An 18771-nucleotide genomic window follows, 5' to 3' on the forward strand; every position below is an offset into this window, starting at 1 on the left:
TGGCACCTTTCAACACCCTGCATTATCACATTCATGCATGCAAAACATTCACTTACACTACTGATTACTGATTACACACACCATTGTATATTTTCCTTAGTTGCTTTAGTTAATAAATATATATTTTGTTACTCCTTATCTCCACGTTGTCTCCCTTTGTTACGGGCTTTGAGCCGGTTCGTGACAAGTGGGGGCTCATCCGGGATATGAACCCGGGACCTCTCGACATACACTCTTCTTGTCACGAACCGGCTCAAAGCCCGTAACAAAGGGAGACAACGTGGAGATAAGGAGTAACAAAATATATATTTATTAACTAAAGCAACTAAGGAAAATATACAATGGTGTGTGTAATCAGTAATCAGTAGTGTAAGTGAATGTTTTGCATGCATGAATGTGATAATGCAGGGTGTTGAAAGGTGCCAAAGCAAACAAACAAAAGGCCACCAAGAACCACAACACAATCTACAAAGGTGTCTGCATGGAGAGAGTCTCCTCCATGAATGGGGAAGTGGTGTATTTATCCTGGGAGACACCGGGCCCAGGTGTTTCCCATAAAGCTGACGACCCTCCCAACTCCGCCCACCAGCATCCTAATAAGGAAATAACAGAGAGAGAATACAGCAGACAGAGTGGGAGGGTCGTCACAACTGTTTCGGGTTTACATGTTTGTTGTTTTTGTAGTTTATACATGTGTAGTTTTCTTATTAAAAACAAACACTAATTTCAACCACGCTGCATTTTGGTCCTCCTCTCCTTCGACAGAAGAATCCCGTTACATGATCGGTCAACATTCCATTCAAGCAATGTGGTCAATCCACAGCCATGCGGAAATCAGTGACGGTACGACTTAGACAAGTTGTAAAGTGTAACAAGTACTGATACTGTATCTTATAATAGGAATCACATCGTTCCAAGATTACAAGATCTCAGACATTTATGGTCTGTTTACATATATTTTAGAAGATATTTAAAGATAAATATATAAAACCATTATCAACTGTAATTTAATTATTTGATCATATTTGAAGTTTACTGTAATTCTATGATCATTGGCAGTTGACCTCGTGTATAGCATGAAAAGAGTGCATCCCAGATGTTTTAAACCACACCTCTACCGTAAATATTTGGTTGAATCCCAACTGCCAATGCTCATATAGGCCCTATATAGTTTGTATAACGACACAAGGCAAGACCCAGATGCAGACACGGGAGGCAGATGGTTTGAGTCTTTGATATTTATTAATAATCCAAAATGGGGAGGCAAGAGAACGGTGGTGGACAGGTAAAAAGTCAAAACCAGATCAGAGTCCAGGGGGTACAGAGTGGCAGACAGGAGGTACAAACTCGTGGTCAAGGCAGGCAGAATGGTCAGGCAGGCTTGTGGTCAGGGCAGGCAGAATGGTCAGGCAGGCTTGTGGTCAGGGCAGGCAGAATGGTCAGGCAGGCTTGTGGTCAGGGCAGGCAGAATGGTCAGGCAGGCTTGTGGTCAGGGCAGGCAGAATGGCAGACAGACTCGTGGTCAAGGCAGGCAGAATAGTCAAGCAGGCGGGTACAGAATCCAGAAACAGGCAAGGGTCAAACCAGGAAAACTAGCAAAAAGAGAATAGAAAAGGCAGGAGAACGGGAAAAACATGCTGGTTGACTTGGAACATACAAGAAGAACTGACACAGAGAGACAGGAAACACAGGTTTAAATACCTGTGGACAGGTGAAGCAGATCAGGGTGGGACAGTTTGTTTACTTGGTCGTGTGCATTTCAAAGTACTATCACCGTCTAATCTCGAAACCCAGAACCAAATCAGCCAGTCTTCAATTGGGTCCCCTGGCACCGTATTCCCTACATATTGAGCAGGTTGACGTTTATTGTCATGGTTCTTGTCATGGAGACAGAACTGAGAGATTTCCCCTTAGATAGACCAGCTGCAAAGTCAAAATTGGCTATAGTGTAAAACAAATCGGTTACGGTTAGTAGTGGGGTTAAGGTTTGGGTTAGGTTTCAAATCTGTTTTTTTTTGTCTTTGTGGCTGTGCCAGCTAGTGACCACTCTGCAGAGCTGCCTCCAGGATATGATTCATGTCAAAAACACACTAACCGCCATACTTTGACCAGGGGCCTATGGGAATAAAGTGCTATTTGTGACACAGTCTCTATCAGCCTATCAGTGAACCATATAACAAACATCAGTCTCTATCAGCCTATCAGTGAACCATAGCACAAACATCAGTCTCTATCAGCCTATCAGTGAACCATAGCACAAACATCAGTCTCTATCAGTGAACCATATCACACGTCACATGGCATGTTGAGGCTGTCTGGATGTCTTGTGTGAACTAAAGCGAACAGTTACACAAACACACTGGTAAAGAAGTTAGATACCATTAATTAATAATGTTCTTACAGTATGAAGGTCTCAATTCTCAGAGCCAGATTAATATCAGCCACCTCATATAACCTTCCTGAGGTATGTGGAGTTACATAAAACTATGGCTGATTGGGCCACTGGGCCAAACGCAACCTGCCACAACCTTTTACACGGTAGACCAAGACAGCTGCTCAGCGGCATCCCAAATGGAAACCCATTCCCTATATAGTCCACTTATTTTGACCAAGGTCCAACAGGGAATAGGGTGCCATTTCAGTGTGACATGCATTTCTTGGCCAATAGCATTCTACTGTTAGCTCAGGGGATGAATATTAAACCAATAGCATTCTACTGTTAGCTCAGGGGATGAATATTAAACCAATAGCATTCTACTGTTAGCTCAGGGGATGAATAGGAAACCAATAGCATTCTACTGTTAGCTCAGGGGATGAATATTAAACCAATAGCATTCTACTGTTAGCTCAGGGGATGAATAGGAAACCAATAGCATTCTACTGTTAGCTCAGGGGAAGAATAGGAAACCAATAGCATTCTACTGTTAGCTCAGGGGAAGAATAGGAAACCAATAGCATTCTACTGTTAGCTCAGGGGAAGAATAGGAAACCAATAGCATTCTACTGTTAGCTCAGGGGATGAATAGGAAACCAATAGCATTCTACTGTTAGCTCAGGGGATGAATAGGAAACCAATAGCATTCTACTGTTAGCTCAGGGGATGAATAGGAAACCAATAGCATTCTACTGTTAGCTCAGGGGAAGAATAGGAAACCAATAGCATTCTACTGTTAGCTCAGGAGATTAATTAGAAACCAATAGCATTCTACTGTTAGCTCAGGGGATGAATATTAAACCAATAGCATTCTACTGTTAGCTCAGGGGATGAATAGGAAACCAATAGCATTCTACTGTTAGCTCAGGGGATGAATATTAAACCAATAGCATTCTACTGTTAGCTCAGGGGATGAATAGGAAACCAATAGCATTCTACTGTTAGCTCAGGGGAAGAATAGGAAACCAATAGCATTCTACTGTTAGCTCAGGGGAAGAATAGGAAACCAATAGCATTCTACTGTTAGCTCAGGGGATGAATAGGAAACCAATAGCATTCTACTGTTAGCTCAGGGGATGAATAGGAAACCAATAGCATTCTACTGTTAGCTCAGGGGAAGAATAGGAAACCAATAGCATTCTACTGTTAGCTCAGGGGATGAATATAAAACCAATAGCATTCTACTGTTAGCTCAGGGGAAGAATATTAAACCAATAGCATTCTACTTTTAGCTCAGGGGAAGAATAGGAAACCAATAGCATTCTACTGTTAGCTCAGGGGATGAATAGGAAACCAATAGCATTCTACTGTTAGCTCAGGGGAAGAATAGGAAACCAATAGCATTCTACTGTTAGCTCAGGGGATGAATAGGAAACCAATAGCATTCTACTGTTAGCTCAGGGGAAGAATAGGAAACCAATAGCATTCTACTGTTAGCTCAGGGGAAGAATAGGAAACCAATAGCATTCTACTGTTAGCTCAGGGGATGAATAGGAAACCAATAGCATTCTACTGTTAGCTCAGGGGAAGAATAGGAAACCAATAGCATTCTACTGTTAGCTCAGGGGAAGAATAGGAAACCAATAGCATTCTACTGTTAGCTCAGGGGATGAATTAGAAACCAATAGCATTCTACTGTTAGCTCAGGGGATGAATAGGAAACCAATAGCATTCTACTGTTAGCTCAGGGGAAGAATAGGAAACCAATAGCATTCTACTGTTAGCTCAGGAGATTAATTAGAAACCAATAGCATTCTACTGTTAGCTCAGGGGATGAATATTAAACCAATAGCATTCTACTGTTAGCTCAGGGGATGAATAGGAAACCAATAGCATTCTACTGTTAGCTCAGGGGATGAATATTAAACCAATAGCATTCTACTGTTAGCTCAGGGGAAGAATAGGAAACCAATAGCATTCTACTGTTAGCTCAGGGGATGAATAGGAAACCAATAGCATTCTACTGTTAGCTCAGGGGAAGAATAGGAAACCAATAGCATTCTACTGTTAGCTCAGGGGAAGAATAGGAAACCAATAGCATTCTACTGTTAGCTCAGGGGATGAATTAGAAACCAATAGCATTCTACTGTTAGCTCAGGGGATGAATAGGAAACCAATAGCATTCTACTGTTAGCTCAGGGGAAGAATAGGAAACCAATAGCATTCTACTGTTAGCTCAGGGGATGAATAGGAAACCAATAGCATTCTACTGTTAGCTCAGGGGTTGAATATTAAACCAATAGCATTCTACTGTTAGCTCAGGGGAAGAATAGGAAACCAATAGCATTCTACTGTTAGCTCAGGGGAAGAATAGGAAACCAATAGCATTCTACTGTTAGCTCAGGGGAAGAATAGGAAACCAATAGCATTCTACTGTTAGCTCAGGGGATGAATAGGAAACCAATAGCATTCTACTGTTAGCTCAGGGGAAGAATAGGAAACCAATAGCATTCTACTGTTAGCTCAGGGGAAGAATAGGAAACCAATAGCATTCTACTGTTAGCTCAGGGGAAGAATAGGACGCAACAACAATATAGAGCAACTAATGGGACGAGCATCTGTCTGAGTCTCCTAGTGTTTGTGGCTCTGTGTGTGTATGTGGTTGCGTGTGTGTGTGTGTGTGTGTGTGTGTCTCCCTCTCTCTCTCTGAGTGATTGACTGACACTGTACAACAAACCGGAGAGTAGCAGTCTCCACATGCTGGCACCTTTCTTCAATTTCAGCACGTCAGTGATAATGGTCTTCTGGCTTGAGTGACCTTGGAGGGTTTTGTTCTGCTGCAAAGGAGGAAGAGGAGCAGGACGGAGGGGAGGGGGAGGGGGAGGACCGGGAGGAGGGGGAGAGGAAGAGGAGCAGGACAGAGTAGGGGAGAGGGGGAGGGGGAGGACCGGGAGGAGGGGGAGAGGAAGAGGAGGGCCGGGAGGGAGGGAGAGGGGGAGGACAGGGAGGGAGGGGGTGAGAGAGAGGAGGGAGACAGAGGTCAAGGATGGAGAGGGTGAGGCCCAGAAGGGAGGGAGTGGATGAGAGGTGGGAGACAGAGGGGGAGGGAGGGACGGAGGAAGAGGACGGGGCGGACAGGGGAGAGAGGGAGGGAGAGGGGGAGTGATGTTTGGGTGATAGCAGTGAAACCTGCTCTGCATAATCACTGGTCACTATCCTCTCTCTCTCCTCTCTCTCCTCACTTTCTCCTCTCTTTCTACTCTCTCTCTCCTCTCTTTCTTCTCTCCTCTCTCTCTCTCTCTCTCTCTCTCTCTCTCTCTCTCTCTCTCTCTCTCTCTCTCTCTCTCTCCTGTCTCTCTAATCTCTCCCTCTCCTCTCTCTCACTTTCTCGTCTCTCTCTCTCTCTCTCCTTGCTCTCTCTCCTCGCTCTCTCTCTCTCGCTCTCTCTTCTTGCTCTCTCTCCTCGCTCCCTCTCTCTCCTCTTTCTCTCCTCTCTCTCCTCTCTTTCTCCTCTCTTTCTACTCTCTCTCCTCTCTTTCTGCTCTCTCTCTCCTCTCTCTCTCCTGTCTCTCTAATCTCTCTCCTCTCTCCCCTCTCTCTCTCTCTCTCTCTCTCTCCTGTCTCTCTAATCTCTCCCTCTCCTCTCTCTCTCTCCTGCCTCTCTAATCTCTCCCTCTCCTCTCTCTCTCACTTTCTCCTCTCTCTCTCTCTCTCTCTCTCCTTGCTCTCTCTCCTCTCTCTTTCTCCTCTCTCTTTCTCCTCTCTCTCCTGTCTCTCTAATCTCTCTCTCTCTCTCTCTCTCTCTCTCTCTCTCTCTCTCCTGTCTCTCTAACCTCTCTCTCTCTCTCTCTCTCTCCCTCTCCTGTCTCCCTAATCTCTCCCGCTCCTCTCTCTCTCACTTTCTCCTCTCTCTCTCTCTCTCCTTGCTCTCTCTCCTCGCTCGCTCTCTCTCGCTCTCTCTCCTTGCTCTCTCTCCTCGCTCTCTCTCTCTCGCTCTCTCCTCTCCCCTCTCTCTCCTCTTTCTCTCCTCTCTCTCCTCTCTCTCTCCTCCCCGCAGCGGTTTCAGTTCCCACAGATATTCTCTCCCTTGTCCTTCCTTTCTAAAACGTTAAGATTGCATCTTGTTGAAATGTTTGACACCTGGAATGAGGAATTTTTTTACGATACATGGGTTTGAAGAAGCTCCTCTGCATTCCTTGCAATCTCTAACTTTAGTGAGGTTCCCAGCTTTAAGTCATAAAAGTGCGATGTACTCCTTTTCAGGTAACTGGTTTAAATGATTTGTTTTCCCAACCAACAATGTATAACTGTTGCTAAACACTGTTCTGTACATCTGAGGATGTAAGCGGAATAGTCAACATCCCTCACACGTCACATAAAGATTCAACACATGCATCCTATTTTTAACATCTCCATAACAAATGACAACCTTAACAACGTATTCCAAATGCCTCCACACAACTCCTAATGGAGGGATCTTCATGTCTTGTGATGTTAGACCAACACATTGTGGTTGTCAGCTAAATGTGTACTGATTACATCTAGAGGCAGATAGAAGCAGGTTCCATCACATTCATAGAACACCTCTACTGGTTCTAAGAATCCTGGGGAGGGGGGGTCAAATTACTGTCACGTCTGTATGTGGCTGGTGATACTGTGGCGTAGAAATTAGAGCCGGTTGGTTCTCTTTTCTTAGAACCAAAGTCTTGAAAGAGGGGGGGTGGGGGTAGAGGAGGATTGGAGGTTTTGGTTTTGTAATGTCTCTCACTGTTAGTCTTCCTGGATAGCAGAGCTTGGTTTCGTAATGTCTCTCAGTGTGCACGTTCACATGCACATGCACACTGGGCTGAACCAATGGGAGGGCCTGTGCCAATGGGAGGGCCTGATCCATTGGGAGGGCCTGAGCCAATGGGAGGGCCTGAGCCATTGTGAGGGCCTGAGCCAATGGGAGGGCCTGAGAACCCTGGAACTTGTTTTTGTTCCTTCTTCTCTTCCGGTAACAAGATGGATGTCAAGGAGGGGGTACGAGGGCGTTGCCTGACGACTCAAACTGAATTCTTCCACTGATCCACAAAACTATATTTAATTTCAGAAAGGATTAAAAATAATGTAACCTTTAACCATTCCCTTCTGTTTGATTCAGCCTACGCTGTTTAAATATAGGATTTTATCCTCCCAAAATATTTTTTCTCTCCAGTATCTGACAATGTCCTCTTTCAAATGCTTTCCTGTAAATACACTGTAAAGACTGTAAATACACTGTAAAGACCATAAATACACTATAAAGACTGTAAATACACTGTAAAGACTGTAAATACACTGTAAAGACCATAAATACACTGTAAAGACTGTAAATACACTGTAAAGACCATAAATACACTGTAAAGACTGTAAATACACTGTAAAGACACTGTAAAGACCGTAAATACACTGTAAAGACCATGAATACACTGTAAAGACTGTAAATACACTGTAAAGACCATAAATACACTGTAAAGACTGTAAATACACTGTAAAGACCGTAAATACACTGTAAAGACCATAAATACACTGTAAAGACCGTAAATACACTGTAAAGACTGTAAATACACTGTAAAGACTGTAAATACACTGTAAAGACCGTAAATACACTGTAAAGACTGTAAATACACTGTAAAGACCATAAATACACTGTAAAGACCGTAAATACACTGTAAAGACTGTAAATACACTGTAAAGACCGTAAATACACTGTAAAGACTGTAAATACACAACTTGAAGCAACCACATATTTACCCATGGAGCACGTTCTGATTGGCCAGTGCTGGGGCCAAGCCTTCGACACGCCCACAACTCTTTTTTTTTTTCTTCATAGAAACCATCCCTTTCGCGCTAACGACAGCAAGTGCACCAATAATTGTGACAGTGAAAACAGCTAAAATATTTCTGACACACCCCTGAATGCTACCGCCTGCACTTACATCTACCAATGAGTTCAAATAGAGCCCCCCATCTCAACTCCTACTCCACATTGACTGGACTGCTTCAACAGCGCAGAAGAGAACCTCCTTTTTTCTCCTCATCAGGACCAGAAAGCACTCAGGCATTTCTTTTATGCCTGCTACGTTAGGGTTAGCGTAGTTTTACACGTTAGGAGTGTCCTTACAGGCCTTTGCTATTATGCTACAGTGATTCTCCCTCTCTCTCTCTCTGAAAGGCTGGCAGTCAATCAAAAATCATTCAGCTGAACGGCTGTGTTCATTGCTATTTTTAAAAAGAATTTAGGCAGCTCATTGCCTCGTGACTGTCCCGTTTTCCTCTGGCCCAGTTCTCCAGTTCATTGCCTCGTGACTGTCCCATTTTCCTCTGGCCCAGTTCTCCAGTTCAGACTTATACAGACTTACTTGAGGGTCATTCCATTAGATTTTTTGATCACTTTTTGACTCCTTTTGATTCGAAACAACATTTTCCAGACATGTTTTCCCATGGATGAAGTGGTCGGAAAGTGACTTATTTTTGGATCTGAATGTCGAAACATTTCAGGAGATAAAGGTGCTCAGAGTTGACCCATATTGCACACCCCCACCCTACCATGAGACATCCATGTCTTCATCACTGGGAAATAGAAACGCTTGAGCTTGATATCATTTAAAAGCTTTTAAACAAACAATTTAATATATACTATATATATACTATATGTATTGTTTTGGTTGTCAATTATCTAAAAATCCATAAACTCTTTAATACAAGGTGTCAAGTTTTGGCTGATAAATGTAGTAAAATGTGAGTAAAATAGAAATTTATACTTTCAAATGGTACCACAAAGATGGTTGGAGGTCCTTATATCTGAGAATGTTGACTTGAATGGGAAAATCTGTTGTTTTAAACTACGCTGTCAATCCTCCAATAGGAAACCTATTGAAATCATCTAAATATACACTGAACAAAAATATAAACGCAACAATATCTAAGATTTTACTGAGTTATAGTTCATATATGGAAATCAGTACATAGAAATACATTAATTAGGATTTCACTATGGACTGGGCAGGGGCGCAGCCATGGGTGGGCCAGGTCCACACATTGGGGAGCCAGGCCCAGCCAATCAGAAATATTGTTTTCCCACAAAAGAGCCCCCCCCCCCCCCCTCAGACGATGCCGCAGGTGAAGAAGCTGGATGTGGAGGTCCTGGACAGGTATGGTTACACTTGGTCTACAGTTGTGAGGCCGGTTGGACGTACTGCCAACTTCTCTAAAACTACGTTAGAGGGCGACTTATGGTACAGAAATTAACATTCAATTCTCTGAGAACTTGCGACATCTGTGGCATTGTGTTGTGTGACAAAACTGCATATTTTAGGGTAGCCTTTTATTGACCGCAGCACAAAGTGCACCTGTGTAATGATCATGCTGTTTAATCAGCTTCTTGATATGCCACACCTGTCAGGTGGATGGATTATTTTGGCAAAAGAGAAATGCTCACTAACAGGGATGTAAACAAATGTGTGCACAAAATTTGAGAGAAATAAGCTTTTTGTGCAAATGGAACATTTCTGGGATATTTTATTTCAGCTCATGAAACATGGGACTAAAACTTTACATGTTGTGTTTATATTTAAAATATTTTTAGGAAAGAAACACTAAAGAGTAGCAAAATGAACGTGAAGCTATGCAGTGCTCAAGGCAACTATACACAAACAAAATCCCACAAAAACCCAGTGGGAAAAGGCTGCCTAAATATGATCCCCAATTAGAGACAACGATAAACAGCTGCCTCTGATTGGGAACCATACCAGGCCAACATAGAAATACAAAAACTAGAGTACCCACCCTAGTCACACCCCGACCTAACCAAATGAGAGAATTAAAGGCTCTCTAAGGTCGGGGCGTGACAGCTATAAGTTTGGCACACATGTATTTGGGGAGTTTCTCCCATTCTTCTCTGCAGATCCTATCAAGCTCTGTCAGGTTGGATGGGGAGCGTCGCTGCACAGCTATTTTCAGGTCTCTCCAGAGTTGTGAGATCGGGTTAAAGTCTGGTCTCTGGCTGGGCCACTCAAGGACATTCAGAGACTTGTCTCGAAAGCCACTCCTGCATTGTCTTGGCTGTGTGCTTAGAGTCATTGTCATGTTGGAAGGTAAACATTCGCCCCAGTCTGAGGTCCTGAGTGCACTGAAGCAGGTATTCATCAAGGATCTCTCTTCACTTTGCTTCGTTCATCTTTTCCTCAATCATGGCTAGTCTCCCAGTCCCTGCTGCTGAAAAGAATCCCCACAGAATGATGCTGTCACCCCCATACTTCATTTTACGGATGGTGCCAGGTTTCCTCCAGACATGACGCTTGGCATTCAGGCCAAAGAGTTCAATATTGGTTTCATCAGACCAGAGAATCTTGTTTCTCATGGTCTGAGAGTCCAAGCGGCCCATCATGTGCCTTTTACTGAAGAGGCTTCGGTCTTGCCACTCTACCATAACGGCCTGATTGGTAGAATGCTGCAGAGATGCTTTGCTTTCGAATTCTTGTTCACCTCCCTGACCAAGGCCCTTCTCCCCAGATTGCTCAGTTTCGCCGGGCGGCCAGCTCTAGGAAGAGTTTGTGGTTCCAAACTTCTTCCATTTTAGAATGATGGAGGCCACTGTGTTCTTGGGGACCTTCAAGGCTGGAGAAATGTTTTGGTACCTTTCCCTAGATCTGTTCCTTGACACAATCCTGTCTCGGAGTTCTACGGACAATTCCTTCCACCTCATGGCTTGGTTTTTGCTCTGACATGCACTGTCAACTGTGGGACCTTATATAGACAGGTATGTCCAATGAAAATAATTTACCACAGGTGGACTCAAATCAAGTTTTGGAAACATCTCAAGGATGATCAATGGAAACAGGATGCCCCTGAGCTCAATTTCGAGTCGCATAACAAATTATTTGAATAATTATGTAAATAAGGTATTTCTGTTTTACATTTTAATACATTTGTAAAAAATAATAAAAATCTGTTTTTTGCTTCGTCATTATGGGAACTGGAATCTGGAAACAGAAACATGTCCAACATATTACCCATAGTGCACTACCAGAGCCCTGATCCAAAGTATTGTACTCTATAGAGAATTAGAATGCTTTGGGAAACATTCCAAACATTTACCTCTAACACAGAACCCCTGGCAGACAAGAGGCAGCTCGTTAGAAGGTGAACCACAGTGTGTACATTACGTAGCACTCTTCAAGGTTACACCGAGTCAGGCTGTATTTCCCCAAGAAGATTACTCTCTCTGAGATTAAAACACAATAAACTTGGGAGACTGAGGCACATGTTTTCTTACCCAACCAACCAACCATGCCAGACCAGGGGACAGATTTGTTTAATAAAGACCCAAACCTTTCAAGAGCTCCAGCCTCTAGATAGTAATCAGACAGGCAAGCACCTGCTCCTTTATCACACATGGCGGAGAGAGAAGTGTAAACAGTGAGTGTGAGATAGATAAGGTCCGTACTGTATCCAAAACAATGTGCCCTGTGATAGAGATGATAAGGTCCTTTAAACCCGGCCCTCTGGGCACACACTGGTTGAATCAATGTTGTTTCCATATAATTTCAAGGAAATTACGTCGAACCAACGTGGAATAGACGTTGAAATGACATCTGTACCCAGTGGGTATCCGCTCTATAGTGCAGGGTAGCCTAGTGGACTAGTAACCGGAAGGTTGTAAGTTCAAATCCCCGAGCTGACAAGGTACAAATCTGTTGTTCTGCCCCTGAACAGGCAGTTAACCCACTGTTCCTAGGCCGTCATTGAAAATAAGAATTTGTTCTTAACTGACTTGCCTGGTTAAATAAAGGTAAAATAAAATAAATAAAATTTGGACCAGAGCCAATAGGGTGCCATTCTGGAAGCATCCAATGTAACTGAAAGCTAGGTATGATCCGCGTCCCGCTTAGTGAGCTGATAGAGACGTTTATAGTCCCTTCGCTACACAGAGGGCACCTTGTTTTAATACGGTACAGATCATATCTGTTTACAGGCACATTTTGTCTTGATACAGATATCTAGTTGACAGGCACATTTTCCTTTTCCTAAAGCTTGCATAAGACCCTACCTGGCCCAGGGTCAACTGTTCATTGTTCAGCGTTCTGAGCATCAACCAGCTCATAGGCTGCCTGACAGCTTTGCTCCACACTACTGCCTGTCAGCTTTGCTCCACACTACTGCCTGACAGCTTTGCTCCACACTACTGCCTGACAGCTTTTCACCACACTACTGCCTGACAGCTTTTCTCCACACTACCTTTTCCCGTCACTCACCACTGGACTCACCACTGGACTCACCACTGGACTCACCACTGGACTCACCACTGGACTCACCACTGGACTCACCACTGGACTCACCACTGGACTCACCACTGGACTCACCACTGGACTCACCACTGGACTCACCACTGGACTCACCACTGGACTGGGCTAATTCATTGTGAAATAGGCTTATGGGAAACATCAGTAAACTCTTTCCTGCTGGACCACAGACAGAGAGGAGATTTACACTACACACTAGGGCTGCACACTACACACTAGGGCTGCACGCTACAAAACTAGGGCTACACACTACAAAACTAGGGCTACACACTACAAAACTAGGGCTACACACTACAGACTACAAACTAGGGCTGTACACTACAGACTAGGGCTGCACACTACAAAACTAGGGCTACACACTACAAAACTAGGGCTACACCCTACAAGACTAGGGCTGCACCCTACAAGACTAGGGCTGCACACTACAGACTAGGGCTGCACACTACAGACTAGGGCTGCACACTACAGACTAGGGCTGCACACTACAGACTAGGGCTGCACACTACAGGAAGAGTCTGGCTGACTGGCAGATCTGGAAGAGTCTGGCAGATCTGGAAGAGTCTGGAAGAGTCTGGCAGATCTGGAAGAGTCTGGCTGACTGGCGGATCTGGAAGAGTCTGGCTGACTGGCGGATCTGGAAGAGTCTGGCTGACTGGCGGATCCTGGCAGACTGAAAGATCTGGCTGCTCCACGCAGACTGGCGGCTCTGGCTGCTCCACGCAGACTGGCGGCTCTGGCTGCTCCATGTAGGCTGACAGCTCTGGCGGCTTCTTACAGACTGGAAGCTCTGGCGGCTCCGTGCAGACTGGCAGCTCCTTGCAGACTGGCAGCTCCTTACAGACTGGCAGCTCCTTACAGACTGGCAGCTCCTTGCAGACTGGCAGCTCCGTGCAGACTGGCAGCTCCTTGCAGACTGGCAGCTCGGGCTGCTTCATGCAGACTGACAGCTCTGGCTGCTCCATGCAGACTGACAGCTCTGGCTGCTCCATGCAGGCTGGCAGCTCTGGCTGCGCTGAACAGGCGGGAGACTCCGGCAGCGCAGGAGAGGAGAGAGTCTCTGGCTGCGCTGAACAGGCGGGAGACTCCAGCAGCGCTGTAGAGGAGAAAGGCTCTGGCAGCGCTGAACAGACGGGAGACTCCGGCAGCGCAGGAGAGGAGAAAGGCTCCGGCAGCGCTGGAGAGGCGAGGTGCACTGTAGACCTGATGCGTGGTGCTGGTACTGGTGGTACTGAACCGAGAACACGCACAGGAAGCCTGGTGCGGGGAGCTGCTACCGGAGGTGGCACAGGATGGGCTAGACCGTGAAGGCGTACTGGAGATCTTGAGAGCAGTGCTGGCACAGGACGTGCAAGGCTAGGGATGTGCACAGGAAGCCTGGTGCGTGAGGCTGGCACCAACTTCACCAGGCGACTAACACGCACCTCAGGACGAGTATGGAGCGCTAACCCAGGTGCCATCAAATCCCCGACACATTCCGTCGGGCGAATTCCATGCAAAAAGCACCAACACAGCAACTCCCTCATTTCTCTCTCCTCCAATTTCCCCATTAACTCCTTCACAGTCTCTGCTTCGCTCACCTCCAACACCTGCTCTGGTTCTGGTCTCCTCCTTGGCTCCTCACGATAAACAGGGAGAGTTGGCTCAGGTCTGACTCCTGACTCTGCCACACTCTCCCTGAGCCCCCCCCCCCCAATACATTTTTGGGGCTGACTCTCAGGCTTCCTTCCGAGTCGCCGTGCTGCCTCCTCATACCGGCGCCTCCCCGCTTTCCCCGCCTCCAGTTCTTCTTTGGGGCGGCGATATTCTCCAGGCTGAGCCCAGGGTCCTTCTCCGTTTAGGATTTCCTCCCATGTCCAGAAATCCTTATTGCACATCTCCTCTTTGGGCTGCTCCTGCCTGTTGACACGCTGCTTGGTCCGTTTGTGGTGGGTGATTCTGTTACGGTTTTCTAGGTGTGAAGGAGAGTCGGACCAAACTACAGCGTGTAGATTGCGATCCATGTTTAATGAACAACGTACAACACGAATAAACACAAACACTACAAAACAAAACAAAGAATGTAACGAAAACCGAAACAGCCTATACTGGTGCTAACTAACATAGAGGACACTAAGGACAATCACCCACGACAAACTCAAAGAATATGGCTGCCTAAATATGGTTCCTAATCAGAGACAACGATAAACACCTGCCTCTGATTGAGAACCACTCCAGACAGCCATAGACTTTGCTAGATAACCCCACTAGCTACAATCCCAATACATACACACCAAAACCCCAAGACAAAACACACCACAATACAAAAACCCCATGCCACACCCTGGCCTGACCCAATACATGAAGATAAACACAAAATACTTAGACCAGGGCGTGACATACCGGTCCAAAATGATAATCGGTAACGTTTCTTTTGGATTACCCAAAATCAGTAACGTTATCTGATTACAGATTCTTAAAAAAAAAAACTAGATGACAATTTATTGGGTTACTTTAAAATTCAGAAAGGATTTTTGCAAAATAAAATATATTATGACTCCTTTCTGTTTTCTCAATGACATTCAATACAGCATTGAAAAAAGGCACAAGTTTAAGTTTGTTCCAGCTGAGCGAGTCTGACCACTATGATGTCAGAGACCACTATGATGTTAGAGACCACTATGATGTCAGAGACCACTATGATGTCAGAGACCACTATGATGTCAGAGACCACTATGATGTTAGAGACCACTATGTCAGAGACCACTATGATGTCAGAGCCCACTATGTCAGAGACCACTGTGATGTTAGAGACCACTATGATGTCAGAGACCACTATGTCAGAGACCACTATGATGTTAGAGACCACTATGATGTCAGAGACCACTATGTCAGAGACCACTATGATGTTAGAGACCACTATGATGTCAGAGACCACTATGATGTCAGAGACCACTATGATGTCAGAGACCACTATGTCAGAGACCACTATGATGTTAGAGACCACTATGTCAGAGACCACTATGATGTCAGAGACCACTATGTCAGAGACCACTATGATGTTAGAGACCACTATGTCAGAGACCTCTATGATGTTAGAGACCACTATGATGTCAGAGACCACTATGATGTTAGAGACCACTATGATGTCAGAGACCACTATGATGTTAGAGACCACTATGTCAGAGACCACTATGATGTTAGAGACCACTATGATGTCAGAGACCACTATGATGTTAGAGACCACTATGTCAGAGACCACTATGATGTTAGAGACCACTATGATGTCAGAGACCACTATGATGTTAGAGACCACTATGTCAGAGACCACTATGATGTTAGAGACCACTATGTCAGAGACCACTATGATGTCAGAGACCACTATGATGTTAGAGACCACTATGATGTCAGAGACCACTATGATGTCAGAGACCTCTATGATGTCAGAGACTACTATGATGTCAGAGACCTCTATGATGTCAGAGACCACTATGATGTCAGAGACCACTATGATGTCAGAGACCTCTGTGATGTCAGATACCACTATGATGTCAGAGACCACTATGATGTCAGAGACCACTATGATGTTAGAGACCACTATGATGTCAGAGACCACTATGATGTCAGAGACCACTATGTCAGAGACCACTATGATGTTAGAGACCACTATGATGTTAGAGACCACTATGATGTTAGAGACCACTATGATGTCAGAGACCACTATGATGTCAGAGACCTCTATGATGTCAGAGACCACTAAATCACCAAATGCCTTTGACCGTTCCATGTTGTCTTCTTAGATAGGGATAGTAATCCAAAAGTAACTGAAATTAATCTGATTACAATATATATATATATATATATATATATATTGCTGGTAATGTAAGTGATTACAGTTATTTTGTAATGAGATTACAATGTATTCTATTACTCCCCGCCCCTGGCTGAGCTGCCTTCAAGGGCACTGGTGGTAAATGTGATAGTAGTTTGATGACATCTGCTGGCACACTTAACATAACGGAACATTCATATTCATTCACATGGTAGCCAATAGTCACTTCCTTCCCATAAGGCACACTGAGCTAAACGCTCAATCCTGCAGCACATATATTACAGTAGACTACAACCAGTCACTGTAAACTATTGTTGTGGGTTGAATCAACCCATTGAACCCATGTTGAATGTGGCCTCCTAGCCTACGTTTGCAGCAGTTTTAAACTTCAGAGACTTGAATGATTCACGGTACATGTGGCAGTTGTTCAATGCTGTTACTGAACATTTTGTATAATTTCATGTATGTATTGGTGCGCTTGTTCGTAGCTTTCGCTGCCGTTGTCTATGTTACATTTTAGACAGAAAATGATGCCAGTCTCAAGCACGTTATGACAGTCTTGATAAACGTGACGTCTACCTTTATTTGTATGACGGTGAATTGGCACCCCCTCGTGTTGAAAAACATAACCTACACTTCACTCGGGTAGGAAACATAGAAATATGTCAGTAGAAGAGAAAATAACAATCGATTTTTAGCTAAGGAGATAACTAAATTACATTAAAATGAAAGGAATAAAGGGTTGGTGCATCTAGTTATCGAAATTGACAAAACGTAAGTCACATTTTATACAGGCACTTTTTAGGGCACACACACGGGCTTCCGTCAACGTATTTAAAGACCGAAGGATGTCCGTTCGTGCAGAAAGGGCTTCTTCTAATGTTTTTAGTAATATTTTGTGGTTCGTACATTACATAAATAATGGTGCTTGTTATGTCGTGCTGTCTGAACAAGTCAACATCGATTTAGTTTAACTCGTGTCTTTAAAAAATGGCTCGAGTGCAGACTTCGGCGTTTTCACCAAATTGTGCCGGAAAAAAGGGTTAATTGGAGCTTAATTTTCCGTTCACAGCGCACGTGAATCATATCTGAACTAGAGAAGAAGAAACAGCAGCGTGTCATTATCACGTAGAGATTTTTTTCTCCACTGTTTTCGTCAAAATTTCGTGCGCAGCGGTAAATTGTTGGTTTAAGTAGCCATTCATCTTTTTACATGGGGGGTTAACACAAGTACACATGAATAATATACAAAGGACAATTGGGCTAGAGGGTCAGGGGCAATATCACATTACATAAGGACCTTAAAGGACATACATACACTTAATAACAGTAACAGCTTTTTTGTTATTGGAGGATTTAATTGTATTTATATTTATAATTCATTTAATTATATTTTAAATATAGTTCAATCTATTTTTGTAATGTAAGGAAATGTGGTGTTTTGTTTGTAAATTTACATTTGTGAATATGAAATTTGGCCAAAAGAATAACGAAATTAATTACATAAAATTGTTTAAACTTAATTATATCGTAGGTAAAGAATTCAAGCAGTACATTTCTCCACAATCGTGTAAGATCTTCATAAATGCGTTCAATTATACATCTACTGATGTATTGCAACAGTTTCCTTACATGAATACAATGCAAAAAAAAGATGCAAAACTGTTTCTGGGTGGTCATTACAAAAGGTATCATTTGAGCCATTAATCAGTTGTAATTACCAACAATGTTCGCATCTTGCATCATGCCTCATTTATGCCTTCTAGTTTACTAGGGGGAAAAAAACGGAATCTATGGTATTATTTAGGATACCAGACAGAAGCTCATACTACACTAAATAAAACGAATTAGTTGAACAGTGCAGAAAGTTTGGTTTCACAAAACAATGTTCAAAGTAGTTTTACTTTGAACTTCACACCCTCACGTCTCTGAATGTTATATCCGTCCCTAAAGTACCTGCTAAACTGCCGGTCAGGTAAAACTTTTAGGTTAACGTCCGAACTATATAAATACAGTGGCCAGTAGATGGCAGTGTTTGAAAGTAGCTTGGAATAGAAGAAAACTCCCGGAACCACGTCGAAATCATTGATGACGTAGGCTACTTCTGATAAAGTTGCTTCGTTCACAAACAACTGGAAACTCGGAAATATCCGAGGTCATAACATCGGTGAATTTCAGGTCAGAAAGTCAGAGAGCTTTAGAACGAGAAAGAGGCTCGAGTTCCCAAGTTGGATGACAGTTTAAAACGTTATTCCCAGTCGAAG

General features: G+C 43.9%; 1 long non-coding RNA gene across 1 annotated transcript; it reads right to left on the minus strand.

Annotated features, from left to right (window-relative positions):
- Nucleotides 1–1545: 1545 nt before the first annotated feature.
- Nucleotides 1546–8511, minus strand: LOC109880983 (uncharacterized). The gene is made up of 3 exons (XR_002253782.2): nt 8150–8511; nt 5112–5211; nt 1546–1592 (listed from the first exon to the last, which is right to left on the minus strand). It is a non-coding gene; the product is annotated as an uncharacterized LOC109880983 (long non-coding RNA).
- Between the last annotated feature and the right edge of the window lie 10260 nt (nt 8512–18771).

The sequence above is a fragment of the Oncorhynchus kisutch genome, linkage group LG12, assembly GCF_002021735.2.
Source record: "Oncorhynchus kisutch isolate 150728-3 linkage group LG12, Okis_V2, whole genome shotgun sequence".
Lineage (NCBI taxonomy): Eukaryota > Metazoa > Chordata > Actinopteri > Salmoniformes > Salmonidae > Oncorhynchus > Oncorhynchus kisutch.